The 13,441-nt window shown below is 41.9% G+C and overlaps 1 protein-coding gene across 9 annotated transcripts in view; it reads right to left on the reverse strand.

The window, feature by feature from the left end:
* The window catches only part of SGMS1 (sphingomyelin synthase 1), a 290,473-nt gene that overhangs the window by 190,787 nt on the left and 86,245 nt on the right, over positions 1-13,441 (reverse strand). For all 9 annotated transcript variants that reach the window (XM_029245156.1, XM_029245161.1, XM_029245154.1 and 6 more), the window contains one exon: positions 6,962-7,050. The gene's annotated coding sequence lies outside the window, so the exon portion shown is untranslated. The remainder of the gene's footprint in view (positions 1-6,961; positions 7,051-13,441) is intronic.

The raw sequence follows: 13,441 nt of genomic DNA on the forward strand, positions 1-13,441 counted from the left end.
TCCAGGAAGATCCCACATGCCGCAGAGCAACTAAGCCCGTGCACCACAACTACTGAGCCTGCGCTCTAGAGCCGGCGAGCCACAACTACTGAGCCCACGTGCCACAACTACTGAAGCCCGCACACCTAGAGCCTGTGCTGTGCAACAAGAGAAGCCACTGCAATGAGAAGCCCGTGCACCGCAACGAAGAGTAGCCCCCACTCGCTGCAACTAGAGAAAGCCCGCGCACAGCAACAAAGACCCAACACGCTCAAAAAAATAAAATAAAATAAAATAATATATAAAAAAAGAATCTGAAATTTCAAAATGTCTCTTAATATCCATTCTCCCTTTCTTCCTTAATAACAGAACCCTCACTTTTTAAAATTGGCCCCTAGAATAAGAAGCAGTTCACAGACTCTTTTGCAGCTAGGTGTGGCCATGTGGCTATGTTCTAGCCCAGAAGTTCTCCAAGTGGGGTCCCCCCAAGAGGCCTATCTTCTAGGTAATCCATGAGGCCAAAACTATTTTTTATAATAATATTAAGATGATATTTGCCTTTTTAATGTTCTTTCTCTGTGAGTATCGGGGGAGTTTTTCAGAGGGTACATGACACATTATGCCACAACAGACTGAATGCAGAAGGTAATTCGAGAATCCAGGTACTTTCTATGAAGCCAGACATTAAAAGAGATTTATAAAAATGTACAGCAGTGGTAGTCTTCTCACTAATAGTTGGAAAATAGTTATTTTCCCCCCAAAAAAGTAATTTATGCTAACCTGTGATCGTTTATTATTTTAAAATAAATTAATATTTTTAAAATTTCTCACTTTTAATTTCTAACAAAATATTTGCATTAGTTTCCTATTGCTGCTATAACAAATCACTACAAATAGGTAGCTTAAAATGACACAAATTATAGTTCTGGAGGTCAGAGGTCTAAAAACGGGCCTTCCAGGGCTAAAATGAAGACGTTAGCAGGGATGAGTTCCTCCTGAAGCAGGGGAGAATGTGTCCCTTGCCTTTTCCAGCTTCTGGAGGCCACGATGGGGAGGAAGGCGGAGCAGCAGGTGAAGCATCGCTCGCCCGCAGCTCACCTCCTGCTGTGCGGCCCCGGGGGGCTGGGGACCCCTGCTTTAAGGTAACAGTCATGGCAGGGACAGAGAGGGGCTAACCCTTGTTTGCGTAAAGGATCAACAGGTCACATATTTCCCATCCTTGGGGCCAAGGAGACACTGTACCTGCTCAGAAAGGCTCTTCGGGGGTCAAAAAGGAGGGGGCACCACCCCATAATATGTGATGCCAAGGCCCCCCACAAGCCTCTGGGCTGGAATCCATCTTGGAAAAAAGTTGTGCACGCATGTTGGGGAGGCTAGGGCGGGTCAGGTGGAAAAAGAAACCAGATAATTGGCCAAAGGTAAACAAAGATCCGGAAGAACTGACCTATATAAGTGACTTAACCGCCTCTTCACTGCGCTACTCCTTATTAGGACGGACGCCCACACCCTTTCTCTCCGGGTGTGCATCTCTGCCTTGCTTCTGTCTTAACTAAACAAACTTGTTTCTCTGCGTGCTGTCCCACTTGTTGTTGAGCTATGTCTCTAATAATAAACTTTTTACCTGTTTTTACAATTTTTGCCTCCTTGAGAAATGCATTTTTCAATGGGGGAAAGGGCCAGGAGAATTTTGCTTCTAGCCTCTAGCCCCTGGTGGACCAGCAGCTAGGATTCTGCTTTTCATCCAGGCTACCCAGGTTCAATTCCTGGGCCGGGAGCTAAGATCTCGCTTCAAGCCACCTCTCACTGCTGTCTCTCGGAGATCACTGCCTCCCTCAAAAGGACTCATTTGATTACACTTGAGTCCACTTGGATAATCTAGGATAGTCTCCTCACCTCGAGATCCTTAACGATCACACATACAGTCTCTTTTGCCGTGTAAAGTAACATATGCATCTGTTCTGGGGATTAGGAATATAGACATCCTTGGGGGCTATTTCTCTGCCTGCCACAGAATGCTAGCTACAACTCATACAAGCAAAGCTCTTTGGGTCCCTCAATCATTTTTAAGAGTATAAAGGGTCCTTACACCAAAACATTTGAGAACCAATTGCTCCAGCATATGAATAGATTAGGTGGGAAAACGAAAACACAGAAAAGCTCAGTGATTAACCAAAGCCGAACAGCCTGTAAACAGACATTCAACTTGAAGCCAGGTGTTCCGGCTACCGATGAACCTCATACGGCTCCCTCTATGCCGTGCTTCCCACCCCGAACACCCGGACTGAGACAAAGGCAAATAAAAATTATTTTTGTGAGCATGTTTGCAGGCATCAGACAAAGGGCGTGACAACAAGCATTCAGATGTGAACTTGGTGAGCAACAGGGAACGCAGGTTGGAGGAGAAGGTTTTTAAAACAATCTTACTTTTCAAAACCTTCTTTAGAAATACACAAATTTATGATGTCACGTGAGAAAGGAGGAAAATGTTACAAATGGCCAAGTATTCCAGTGCCGAGCCTGAGAGAGGTAACTGTTCTTCATCTAGAGGAGCACGATCAGGACCATAGCTCATGAGACCCAGGGAGCCTGTGAAACAAAACACAGCTCTGGATCACGTGATGGGGCCTGGTGACCAAACTCAGATTTATGGTCACTCGTCTCGACAATGTCTGCCAAGCCCCCAGTTTTGACGGCCTAACTGAAAAGGAAACCTGAAAGACCACGTTCTTGGGCTGTCCCTCTGCACCCTTTTGATACGACCAGAGCCACAATTTTGCAGCAGGAAAGAAACTGCACTCAGGTGAACTGTGTTAAAATCAAGCTAATGACCCAAATCACAACCTTCAAGGGAATACATATTTACAGTTAAAAGAGGAAAACTGGGAGGCTCAAAGGACCAGCTCTTGCTCTACCAAATGAACTGCCTGACCCAGGCCACAGAACTGGGGGTGGTGGTAATCAGACCCATGCAGTGTGCACTTGTGAATGATGGCTCTCCAGCCTAGAAGGCCGGGCAGGGCCTCCTCAGGAACCACTGGCCTTACCTGGTAAACTTCTCCAGTTCTACCTCATCTCTTTCCCAGCTCTCCAGCTGAAGTTTCTAGACTGCTCAGCTAACTAAGCCAAACCAGCAGTAGTACCTGAACTGCCAGCCAATAACCCAAGCATATGAGGACACAGAGTAAGTAACCACTCATTAGAATTTGTTATCCAAGGGAGGAAAAGCCACAGAATTATCTGGTATTTATATCTTCCAAGTGTAAGTATGGGTCCAACAGAAGGCAGTTCCTCAAAGAATCTCTAGGCACAGAGCTCAGCACTCCCTGGGAATGTTTGCACTGCCTGCTTTTTCTAGGATTACACTAGTATTACAAAAATCCAACCTGTAACCTACAAAGATTTTGCAGATTAGAAACATTCCTAACATATCACTGTCATCACAAAATCCTAATCCACACACCCCTGTCAAATCTGTGTAGCCTCTGAAAAGGTATGATTGCCTACAGGTGATGTTTCTGCTGCAGAATGACTAAAAAACTATTAAATCAGCATTCTCAGTTGACATCTATTTTGAAATAATTTCTTTTTCATGTGCCAAAGCACAAGGCAAGTTAACATTTTCTAGACCAAAAACTTCAAGCTGCTTTCTATGTCCATTAAGGGGATATAGAATGTAAGGTCATGGAGTTTACAGAGATGATGCCCCTTATTCACAACAGCAAACATCTATTTTCTCTACTCTCCATCTGCAGGCAGAGATCCACATTATCTAAGATACCGGACAGAAAGAAAAATGACACTTTAACAGAAAATAGACTAGGACTCTGTTCTTATGAGTTATTCTAAAAGTAGTGAATACTGTCTTCTTCCAACTTCCAAGAAGTAAATATTCAATGGATCAACTAGAAAAAGAACCCAGGCAAAAGTGGAAGGATAGAGTATGTGATATGAATACAGATGTGGTTTACCTGGCTTTCAAAGAGATCAGTATTTCATTATTTTCCAGTCCCTTGGTGAAATAAAGTAATTTACCATGTAAAGTTTAAAGGATTTAAGAAAATTGATAGGGCTTCCCTGGTGGCGCAGTGGTTGAGAGTCCGCCTGCTGATGCAGGGGACGCGGGTTCGTGCCCCGGTCCGAGAGGATCCCGCACGCTGCGGGGTGGCTAGGCCCGTGGGCAATGGCCGCTGAGCATGCGCGTCCGGAGCCTGTGCTCCACAGTGGGAGAGGCCACAGCAATGAGAGGCCCGCGTACCGCAAAAAAAAAAAAAAAAATACTTTCTAACACATTGGGTAGCTCCAGGTAGAGAAACAAATCCCAAGAGGTTATGGTAAGAACAGTGCACTGAAACCTGAGCAAAGAAGAGAGCAGCAGTCACCCTGGAGACAACTACAAATACCAGCAATGAAATGAACAGGGCATCTAGACCTTTAGCTTTCAGCCAGGTGGGGAAAGCCCAACCTGAAACCAGGAATTCCAAAGGGAACAAAAGTGGTCCTGGTCCTGTAGCATCCTCCTAGCTCCTAGTACAAACACAAATTTCAAGAAGTAAGATCTCAAGATTCCAAGATATAATTATCAAAAAAGCCAATAAAATTTATATCAAACAAGATATAATTATCAAACAAATACATAATTAAAATTCACCATGCACACTAGGAAACAAGCCACAGAAACAGATTTAGACCACCAAAGATTTCAGATACTGGCATTATCAAATACAGAATATGAAATAGCTCAGTTTGGTGCTGTTTAAAGAGATGAAAGATGGAGTAAAAAGAAAATGAGTAAGCAAAAAGACACCATCAAAAAAATATTCACACAGGTTTGCAGCAGAAGAACCTTTAGAAATGAAGAAATATAATCACTGAAATTAAAAACTCAGTGGATGGGTTAAATAAAAGATTCAACATAGCTGAAGAGAGAATTACTGGACTGAAAGCTAAATCTTAAGAAATTACCCAAATGAAGCAGAGAAAGACAAGGAAGAAGATATCCAATATGAATTAAAAGACATGAAGAATAAAGAGAAGTCCTAACATCTATTTAATCAAAACCAGAAGGAGACAATAGGGAAAATGTAGGAGAGACAGTATTCAAAGCATTAATAGCTGAGAAATTTTCAGAGCTGATGAATGATATGAACTCACAGATACATAAATCACAACAAATATAAACAGGAAGCTGTACATAAACATGTTGTGGTGAAACTGCAGTAATCCAACAACAAATAAGTAAGCCAAATCATCTACTAAAGAACGGCAAATGAAAGACTAACAGATTTAACAGCAAAACTGAAAGCCATAAGACAGTGGAATGGTATATTATACACTCACAATGCTGGGAGAAAAATAACTGTCAGCTAAGAACTCTGAGAGCGAAATAAAGACATTCTAACATAAATCAAAACTGAGAGAAGTTACCACCAAAGGATTTTAAGGAAAGAAAATTCTAAAGAAGGCAAATCTCACCAGAGAAAAGGCAAAGGACAGAAGAAGGGAAGAGAAGCAAGATATAGTAAACACAGAGATAAAGTGAAACAAATACTATCTCTACTAACAATTGTCTAATTTGTATGGTGAAACATATAACAGAACTGACTGAAAAGAACACATAAGTACAGAAGAACACAGTCTTCACTAGGTGTCCTATGAGTTTTGTATTACTCTGGAAGGGGATAAGAAGACCTTAACTACTGATTGACTTTAAAACTATTAAGTGTACACAGTGTACTTTCAGGGTAATCATTAGAAGAATAGAAAGAAAATGCATAATTTCCAAATGAACAGAGAAAAAATACTGAATGAGAACACAAATCAACAAAAACTTCAATCAAAGAGAATGAAGGTTAGCAATGAAATTGCAACATAGTTAAAAGAGAGACTGTTAGACGACATTTCAAAAACCAAAACCAAAAAAAAAAAACAGAAACAAACAAAACCGCACTAGCCATGCAAGAAAAGACTGAAAAGTTTCTCTACATTAAAGTCATAAACTCTGTTCTCCAAAGGACACTTAAAAAAAAAAAAGATGCTCAATCTCACCATTAAATGTAAATTAAGACCACATGATATACTATTTTATACTCACTAAAACGGCAACAAAATACCACATGTTGGAAGGAAATGGAGCAACAGATGAACTATGATAGATTTTCAGAACAGAATTTTATTTAACAATAGAAATTAATTTAGTACCATTAATGTAACAAATGAATCTTAATTCAACTGAGTGAAAAAAAAATGAAAGCTGCAGAATATTACATGCAATATACCATTCTTATCAAGCCTAAACACAAGTAAAACTAGGCAATATATTGTTTGGATATATACATGGGCATAGTAATTATGTTCCAGAATGGAAATCAACTATCAACATTAAGAACACTGTTTAATTCAGCTGAATTTTACTTTTGGTAGCAAGACTTTCTCAGTGAGGAAGTTTCCAGGTTTATGTTCTAGGACAAGCTCTTCATCTCATCTCAGATTGATTCTCTGAGAAGCACTGGCCTAGACTCTTCAACTCCAGAGAAGGGGAAGGCCTAATAACTGTAATCTTCCCAGATAAGGAGTCTCAATCAAAAGCAATTCCAGAGTAAAGGAAACGACTCCCCCAGGCCTCCCTGGAGCCTTCCTCCCTGGTTTATGTAACTTCAGATCTGGCAGGGCCCTTTTCTGTCATTTCCAGTGACTCAGGCAGACTGTTTCCTGTGCCCTTTGTTTTACGCATTTCTCCCACCCTGGCCTGTGTTGCCTTCCTCTTCCAATGAGGAAGCTGGCCTCTTCAATCCTTTCTCCTTCCTTCCCCAAACCACATTGGCCTTTCCTTGGCTGATTTTGACCTGGGGGAAGCTGAAGACCTCAAAGATCCCTCCATCCTTCAGAGCCTCACGCACAATCTCAGAACAAAGCAGGAGAGATCCTGAGGAACTTCAGATCCATAAGATGTTTGAGAATGGATGAAACACTGAGTTTGACTTACGTGTTCTTTTATACACTCTCTGCTATCTCCTACTTCACCGTTCTTGAAATTCAGAAAATCCACAACTCCTTCGGTCACTGCAGCTTTGCCTGGAATAATAAAGGCAGGAAATTAGAAAGGAGGCAACCAGAAGGAACCGAGGGTTCCAAGCGGAAAGAAACTCTCTTGTATAATCAATCTTGACATTTAAAAGGAAAAAAAGCCACCTGAATTAAGGAAAGTCTCTACCTTGGTCTAAGCCAATTTTCTTCTTTAACTAAAACTATTAATAGTAATTTAATGTTTGTAGAAGAAATCATCATTATTTACAAAGAGATTTCACATGCATTTTCTCATTTGAGCTGTAAGATATTGAGACTAGGCAAGTATTATCTTAAAATGCAGCAGCCAAATTTCCCAAAGGTTAGGGAACTTTCCAGTGGTCATTCAGCCAGCAAGCATCAGAGGAGGAATTCGAACCACTTCTGTGACTCCTTATTCCAAACTCTTCCACGGCACCAAATGATATAATGGTTTCAATTTGAAAAGCAGTATTATTATTTCTTCTTCCACTAGATATAGTGTCTTAAGCAACAGATATAGAAACGGCTTTGCCTCCTGAATGACAAAGACACTGCCATAGGATTAAACGTTTATTTACCAGAGACAACACAGAGGGTAGAAAATCCATACCAAGTTAGTTAAGAAACACATGTACCTTTTCCACATACCCTCCTTTTCTCTTTAAGTCATAGTTATAGTTGCTGGGCTTTATTTCTCTCTCTCTCTCTCTCTCTCTCTTTTTTGAAAATAATTTCAAGTTTAGAGAAAAGTTGTAGAATAATAATAGTACAAAGACTGCCATGTACTCTTTATCCGTGTTCACCTGCTAATAACATTTAACGTACATACTTAATCATTCACTCTCTCTCTACAGACACACACATTCACTCAACATTTGTTTTTTAAGCTTTTTTTTTGGCCGCGCGGCATGCATTATCCTAGGTCCCTGACCAGGGATCGAACCCGTGCCCCCTGCCGTGGAAGGTCGGAGTCTTAACCACTGGACCGCCAGGGAAGTTCCTCACTTAACATTTTTCTGTTTCTGAGCCACGTGGAGATAAGTTTCATACATCATGGCTCTAAAAACTTCAGAATTTATTTCCTAAGAATAGGGATATTCTTACAAAACCATAATGTTGTTATTGATCTTAGTAAATTTAATATCGATACAATACTTTAATTGACCGCCATATTCAATTAACCCAATAATGCATTTTATAGCATTTCTTTTTCCTCCAATTCAGGATCCAGTCCAGGGTAAGGTATTATACTTAGCTGCCATTAATCTGCGACACACAGCTCTTTTTTATCTTTTATGACACTGACACTTTAGAAGAATATAGTCCTCCCCTTTTTTTATATTAATAAAACATTACCATTTTGACTTGTCTGACATTTCCTCATGATTCAATTCAGCCTATGCATTATCAGGCAGAAAACTACAGAGTTTTCTTCTCCTGGTGTCATAGCTGAAGGCATGTGAAGTCTATGTGCCCCTCCCTGGCGATATAAATTTTGATCACCCAGCCAAGGTGCTGTCCAATTTCTCCCAAGAAAAATTATTATTTTTTCCCTTACATCTAATAAGTAATCTGTGGGGAGACACTTTAAGACCATGCAAATATCTCGTCCCTCATCAAAATGTCCCCCTAGATTTAGCATCCACTGGTGACCCTTGCCTGATCTGAACTTTACTACCATGGCTACAACATGCTCATGGTTCCAACTCCAGCATTCCCTCCACATTACCATCCAGGACTCAGCAGTCTACACTATTTGTTCATCTATTTGTCAATTTATGATCAGTAAGGATATATGAAGTCCTACTTTTTCAACAATTTATAATTTATCACTGTACTTAATAATTTTGGTGCTCAAACTGTCTCAGATTTAGCCAGTGGGCAACCCTTTAAACTGGCTCCTTTACCTTTGTGACATGCCCCCATCATTTTTTTTTATTTTTCTACTTTTATTTCCTTACTTTCTGACATTAAAAAAAAAGTTCTAGGCTCATCTTGTACTTACTCTGTCTCTGCCCTAGATGCAGACGTTTCTCTAAACGCCCTGGGTCCTTTCAGTGGAGAATGGTGTTATACAGACCAAGATCTAGGATAACCCTGTTTGAAAGGCATTGTCTAGTTCCACTGATTACTTTTCATTTTGAATGAGTCACATTTTCCTGCTTCTTTGCATGTTTTTCTGTTATAAGGTTGACAACTGGGAGGTGTTCAGTTTGGTTCTGATGGCAACTAAATTACTGGCAGATCCTCTCAATTCCGTCAGGCTTGGTTTTATAATTGGTTAAGATAGGTCTATTTGAGATATGTCCTTGGCCCTAATGCATGACCCCTAATCATAAGGCACGGTCTTTCCGGTGTCTCGGAATGGTTAAGGTGCTCAGCAAGGTCTCTCCACCCTGGCTAGCCCAGAACTCTCCATTTCTCTCCATACTGCATGAACCTTGCTATGGCCATTCTCTTCCCTGCCTGGGAACAGCTGCTCTCTGCTAGGTCTCACCCTGTATGGATACACATCTCAGCTTCTGGGTTCCCCTCTCATAGTTCCCTCCTCCCCAGTAGCCTGCCATACAAATTCCAGCCTCTTCAGCAGCCCTCAACTCTGGAGACCCACCGTGCTGTAACAGGCTCCCCCTCCTGGTACCCCAGGAAGGGAATGCAGGGAACAGGGGATACGCTCCAGCAGAAAACCAGGGCAAATGTGGGTCTCACCTCATGTGACTCTCTTCTCTCAAGGATCAACGTCCTGGCTGCCTGTTTTCCCGTGACTGACAGTAACTGGCTCGTGTACTGTCCAGTTTTCTAGTTTACTGAAGGAGGGCCAAGTCCAGTACCAGTTACCTCTCTATTTCTCTTGGTGCCTTCAACACTAAGTGATGCTTGTGGGACACAGAGCTGCTCTATTGGGAAGAGTTAAGAATCAAATACTTGGAGCATGTAACAAATGCTCTTTATTTAAACATTTCAAAGAAACTAACAATCTGTTTCTTAGAAACGTTATGTGTTTACTTTTATTGCAGCACTGTGGCAAGAAAAACGCTCTCTAGCAGTCAGGCAATTCTAAATAAAATGACAAGAAAGTGTCTCTATTCCTTCCGGAAAGCTGATACTCACTTCAGATAGCCAGCTGGCTATCACTCTGACATATATTTCCCTTTATTTCCATAACTCTTCCCCCAAATGGCAAAATAAAACACTATAGTCTAGCCAAAGAATCCAAAGTTAGTTGCTATTCTTTATTTTTCTTGTTTATGTGCATGTACTTAGGGGTGAGGAGAAGACTCCTTTTCATATAAATCATTTTCTGGCATATTTCCATTTCCACTTCTAACCACTGGTGAGAAAATAATCAGAGAAAAAATGGTCCAAAAGAAAACCTGCAACCCCAGATACAAAGTTAATCAAAAGGAAACTGGCAAACAAGAATAGTATTTTCTTCTCACATGCTGTGAGAAAAGAGGAGTTTGCCATCACAGGAAAATGGAGATTAGGCCTTTCCCTGCACCAGCCAGTGGATCTGAGCCACGGGCGCGTGCACACATGCAGCTTTCCACACGGCGCACCAGGCAGAATGGGGGACGACCCCTTTCTACTTCTTGAGCAGACTTTCTCCATATTGGACATGCACACTGCGGCCCATCTAATTCATTTTCTCTAAAGGAATCGGTGCATGGAAGTTACACCTCTCTTCGGTTTTACTCCAGGCCCCCCAGAACTTACAGGCGAGCGTCTGATGTAAACGTAGTGTTTATCTGTCCATTTGCCTGCCTCACCGTGCAGGCACTCCCCGTCCTCGGGGGACTCTTACATCAGTCTTCTCAGGTCTCAGCGTCTCCGTGTGGACCCTGCTGAGCTCTGTTTCCTCAAGTCAGCATGTGTCCAGCACTCTCATCAAGTGGTTCCCCTTTCTCAGGAATAGAGTCAGAGCCCCTGGGCTTCCCAAAGAAAGACCTCTGCGATCTGCTCCCTGCTCAGCTTTCCCCATCACCCCCTCCAACACGCTATGTCCCGTGAATGAAAACCCAGGAGCCGTTTCCCCTTCATGAAAGACCCCTTCCTCCCTTTCTTCTCTTGACTAAATCACTGAGGCTTGACAACCTCTGGGAAATATGTCACGATCACCATTCAAAGCTGGGTTAGTGCCTCGACCTTAGTATCCTCACTGCACCTGTGCTAACCTTTACAATGATAACAATGTTTACTGAGCGCTTACATGTGCTAAGCACTAGGGGCACTTAGCACGCACTATCTCACTGAGTGCTCACACCACCTCTGCAGGTAGGAGCTGTTAACAGTCTACCCTGCAGATGAGCAAGGGGACAGAGAGGGTCAACAGCCTCCCGCATGCCACACAGCCAGTGAGGGGTGGGGCCAAAGAGCTTAAAGGCTTTCTATAAGCAGTACTTAACATATTTAACTGAAAAACTGACAGTATAACTGGTGTTTCCAGGGAAAGGCCCAGAAGGCAACAGATGATGACCCTGTGACAGCATTAAAAGGGTAAGAGTAAGATGTGAGAAACTCATCAGAATTCTTTACAAGAGGATGCCGTAAAGTCACTCATAAACTAACATCAACTGTGACGCTCATAAAAGAACAAAATATTTCATCAAGACAGGGGACCAGAAATTTCAAGAATCCAGGAATATACACATGGCTCAAGCAAAAAGTATTTAAAAGTAATGGGGGAAATGGAAAAGGATGTTCCTACTAGAAACAAACAAAAATTGGAATTCCCTGGCGGTCCAGCGGTTAAGACTCTGCGCTTCCACTGCAGGAGCAAGGATTTGATCCCTGGTCAGGCAACTAAGATCCTGCATGCTCTGGGGTGCAGCCAAAAAAAAAAAGAAACAAACAAAAAAATGTATTAGGTCAAAGATTAAAAGGACTTCTCAGAGGGGAGAATCTGGAATATTTGTATAATTAAATCAATTCTATTCTCAAGAAGCTCGTATACTGCACAACCAGTAGGATCGATGCTCCATGTTAGCTAGCACACAAGTTGAGTAAGTGAGGACTGGGGAACGGGCAAAATCCTGTTGTAGACCATCTGGGCCCTGCATGTCACTGGTCCAGTATGTTCATTCCTGGCCCCAGGTTGTGGAGTTGGGGACCTAACGAAGGAGGCATGAACAGGACTCCCATGACCAGCTGCCCCCCAAATGGCACAGTGTAAAGCAGACAGTATGAGTGTTTCAGTACCATGCATCGCCTCACACAGGGGAGGCCTCTTCACATCGCAGACCCTGACTGTGAAGGAGGATGTACAACTTCAGGTCATAATTAATATCAGCCAGAGTCAGAGTGACCAATGCTGGACTCTACACTTCTAGAGAAAACTGAGAACAAAACAAAACAGAAAAGGACCAAAAGTAGATGAAGCCCACAGGGATGAAAAGTATGAAGCCCACAGGGAAAGTCTAACCTAGGAAAGAGAAAACAAGGAAGACTCCACCATTTAACATCATTTTAAGCACTACCCTGCTGAGAGCCATGGACAGCATTTTTCCATTCCCACTAAAGACAGCATAGAGAAAATAGTTTTAACCTGAAGTATGAAAAGTTTAGCTTCAATGTGAAGACTTTCCTAAAGCCAGAATTTTTAACAAAGGAATATGTAGTTTGTATACTCATGACATGCTTGCTATGATAATTACCAATGTTTGGAGCTCTCATATTTGTATTCAAGTAGTACTGGCGTTATGATTCTGCCTCAGAGAAGTTGCAATAATAACAGATAACACAACTGTTTACTGGGTGCTTTGCTATAGGCTAAAGGTCGCTCAGGGAGACCTGAGACAGAAGCTCAGCTCTGCTTGTGCTGTGGGCTTCACACAGTCTTGCCTGATTCAAAATCCAACCTCTTAACTACAGGGACAAGACTTACTATTTGTAAAATGGGATAATACCTGCTTCATGAGGCTCTTGGAAAGACTCAGTAAGTTAATCATAAAATATTTAGCCTGTGCCTACCCCATAGTAAGCACTTAACAAATGTTAGCTATTATGATTGACAAATAATTTTAACCTTGCCTGGGTCAACCTCTTCTAGTTATTCAGTCTCTGATCCTATTAAAGTCAAGATAGTTTATGTCAATGAGGCAAATACAACTTCAAGATGAAAAAGAACTGGTCATGCCTTCAACCATTTCACCCATCCATATCCATCCACTCCTTCAACAGAGTTTCACGGTGAGCCCACCATGTGTAGAGCACTGGGGCAGGGCCTGTGCAGAATACGAAGACAAAAATGACATGGCCCATAGCTATGCTCAAAGAACACGGTCATCTTAGTATTAACCACAAACACTGCAGAATACTCACTACGTGCCAGGAACTGTTCTGAGCACCCTAAGTGCCGTGGTGTGTGTGTGTGTGTGTGTGTGTGTGTGTGTGTGTGTGTGTGTGTGTGTGTGTGTGT

The sequence above is a fragment of the Monodon monoceros genome, unplaced genomic scaffold, assembly GCF_005190385.1.
Source record: "Monodon monoceros isolate NGI ecotype Baffin Bay Population unplaced genomic scaffold, NGI_Narwhal_1 Super_Scaffold_4, whole genome shotgun sequence".
Classification (NCBI taxonomy): Eukaryota; Metazoa; Chordata; class Mammalia; order Artiodactyla; family Monodontidae; genus Monodon; species Monodon monoceros.